This window comes from Octopus bimaculoides, chromosome 16 (assembly GCF_001194135.2).
Source record: "Octopus bimaculoides isolate UCB-OBI-ISO-001 chromosome 16, ASM119413v2, whole genome shotgun sequence".
Lineage (NCBI taxonomy): Eukaryota > Metazoa > Mollusca > Cephalopoda > Octopoda > Octopodidae > Octopus > Octopus bimaculoides.
Genome location: NC_068996.1, coordinates 14,029,729 through 14,033,216, shown reverse-complemented (window position 1 = coordinate 14,033,216; position 3,488 = coordinate 14,029,729). Strand labels below are relative to the sequence as shown.

Here is a 3,488-nt window from a genome sequence, read left to right as displayed (position 1 = left end):
TATATATATATATATATATATATATATATATATATGTGTGTGTGTGTGTGTGTGCATACATACGTATATGTACATACTTACATCTATACGTATAAAAATATTCATATGTCGGCACAGGACGTATATATATATGCCTTTTTATAACACAATCCTCTTAAAAACATGCAAGAAAACTCTTACAAAACCACTGCAAATGTTTTTCCAGAGTTCCCTTGAATGCGGAACATTTCCGCAAAAGTTAAAAGAAGGAATAATGCGCCCTGACCACAAAGCGAGAACAGGAGCAGATGCTATAAACTACAGGCCTATCTCTCTGACCTCACATGTCAGCAAGATCATGGAACGCATTGTCAGAAAAACACTGACCACGTTCTTAGAGGAAAACGTCTTGCTTACAGACACGCAAAATGGTTTCCGTCCTGGAGGAAGCTGCCTAACACAGCTACTACACCACTTCGACTCGGTACTAAACCAACAGCTCAACCATTGAAATGTGCATGTGATATATCTCGACTTTGCCAAGGCATTTGACAAAGTCAATCATGGAATGATTTGTACCAAGTTGCGTGACCTCGATATCGCTGGTAGACTGGGAGAGTGTCTGCATGATTTTCTAAGGGGCAGAAGTCATGCTGTCACAGCAAATGCTGCTCTTTTTGAAGTGACACCAATCTTCAGTGGAGTCCTCCAGGGAACAGGACTGGGTTCAGTACTGTTTGTGTTTGCTCTCTCGGACATGCCCTCAGCCATAGAATCAGCCACACTCACCAGCTACGCCGATGATAAAAAGTATCCCAGTCGGTCAAGGATCCTACTGACATCCTAAAACTGCACAATGGCCTTAACACAATATATAAATTGGCTGATGAAAATAATATACAGTTCAATAGCATAGAATTGCAAGCACTCAACTATATGTATAAATAATACAGAATGGGACAAGGACGCAAAACATCCAGACAGTTAGGTGATACAAGAAAGGGAGAAAACATACAGATAGACGATACAAAGAAAATACGGACAGGTCATTTGGAGTTTTCTCTCTTCAGTAGAGATCCAGATTATCCTTACAATTTCGGCTGGTTATTCTTGATATTGCTCCAATCTGGACAGCCTCAAGGAAAAACTAAGCTAAGAGCATTAGATTCCTTGGAACAATTCTGCCAGTATTGGACCAGACCATGTCTAATTTAATAGTATTACCTTGCGAAGTGATTTAAATCAGGAATCGGACAGCATAGCCCATTTGAGTAGAGAGTTAATGTCTCCGGATTCATAACCGGATGTAGGAAGTTTATCATGGATTTCTTAAAGGAATTTGTCCAAAGTCTTCCTAAACTTTATGGGGTCTATTTCTGCTTTAATGGGTTTTGGTGTAATGTTAAAGAGAGCGGGACCAGTTGAGGTGAAATAATTGTGTCGTATTGTTGTAATGAGATGCGAATGTGATTTATGTTGTGGGCGGATAGCACGAGGCCCAAATCTTGGGTGTATCTTAAAGGTAATGTCAACTTAATTTGGACAATTCCGATAAAATACTTTCAACATCTTGCAGATGATGTAGCACTCACGGCGGCATTGGAGAGAATAAAGCTTGATTTTTTTCTAGGCGACCCCAATAATCAAGGCCCGTCTTGCCATCAATCTTTTATGTAATTGACCTTTGAAGTGCTTCAGCTTTCGTGATACTTTGTTTCATGTGGGAAACCACAGTGGACAACATTATTCAAGGTAGGTTCGGCAAAAGTTGACAAGGGAAGGATAATGGTGTGGATATCTCTCAACTGGAAAGTTCTGAGAATCCAGAAGCACATTCTGCATGCCATGCAAACTTTTCTGTTTATATGAGCGGCCCAGCTTATGTTCTTGTCCATAATTACTCCCAGGTCTCTGATGTTGGATGCCATGAGAGTTTTACCTGAAGAAAGGGAGTATGGGAGTTTCAGGGTATCCTCTTTTCCGAAGAGGATTCACTCAAATTTGTTCACGTTCAGCAGCATACTGTTCTTTTCCGTCCATTGAATGACAGCCAGTAAAGCTGACTGAAGGCAAGTCTGGTTGCCTACTTCACTGATGACCTTCTGGATCTTGGAATCATCTGCAAAAATTCTTATGTTGCTGTGTTTCATGATCTCAGTAATGTCATTGATGCAGATAATGAAAAGAAGTGGGCCCAACGCAGTGCCTTGTGGAATACCACTACTGATTTTGGTTGGGCTTGATTTTACTCCTTCGACTACGTGTTGGGATCTGTCTGTCAAGAAACACTTAATCCATTGTAGTAACTTCCCAGCAACACCAATGTTGGATAGTTTTTTCAATGGAAACTTATGATCGACCCTGAAATCAAGGTAGAGGACATCGGTGTTGGTGCCCTCTCCCAAAATGTGACCAAAGTGATGCAGGATCTGCGTTAGGCAGTTCCTCTCATGACAGAACCCATGTTGGTTGGGATTCGGCAGTCTGTTGCTTTCAAGGGAGTGTGTTATTCGTGATATCATCACCCTCTCAAATATCTTGATGATATGAGAGGTGAGTGAGATCGGAGAGTAGTTCACTGCAAAGGACTTGTTTCCCTTCTTTAAAACTGGGACAACAGACTGGGACAGAAAGTTTTAAGGTTATCGTTCTGTTAACGGCTAAGCGTTCAGGCAAGTGTACTAGCATTGATGAGACAACATTTGAAATATTGTCTAGGTAAATGCATCTGATGAAGACTGATCAAATTTACGTTGACAAACGTATTTGAATAGCCTGAAACCTAGATACTGCATTATCCGATTCTGGGTGTCCATTTATCTCATGTTTTTTCTAGAAGTAAGACAAATTTCTCATGTTTGTTGCACTCACACGTCTTTACCAGTATATACGCAATGAAGCTTTATTATAGCGTCGTATTTGTATCGACTGCTATTTCCAGTAAATATTGGTGCCTTGTTGTACCACTAATCTGTATATATATATATATATACGACGAATAACCACCAATGTAGATTCCTAGTATGCTAGAAGAAGACGCCAAATCGTCTTACCACGAAGAGTGTGTTCTCAAGAAATATCAGCAAACGCCATTTGTTGAGAATACATTCTTCCTGATAAGACGATTTGGTGTATTCTACTAGCATATTAGGAATCCACCTTGATGATTATTCCTCATATATGTATGTAATATAATTTCTTAATCTCCGGATTTTTTAAAGTATGCTAGGTCACTGGTGCAAAATTGATATGAATTAATATTAATTTCTACCCTCATTATTTAACATTTATATATAACAAATATATATATCGTTATATATAACAAATGAAAGACAGAAGATGGAATATACGATAATTTATTGTTAATCACAATTGTTTCGACACATCTAGCATCGATTCCTCTTATATATATATATATATATATATATATATATGTATATATATGCGTGTGTGTGTGTGTGTGTGTGTGTGTGTGTGCATATATATATATATATATATATATATATATA

At 38.5% G+C, this 3,488-nt stretch overlaps 1 protein-coding gene across 3 annotated transcripts in view; it reads left to right on the top strand.

Moving 5' to 3' along the window:
* LOC106873734 (carboxypeptidase D) overlaps positions 1-3,488 on the top strand; it is a 471,768-nt gene that overhangs the window by 279,364 nt on the left and 188,916 nt on the right. The gene's annotated exons all lie outside the window — the stretch shown is intronic.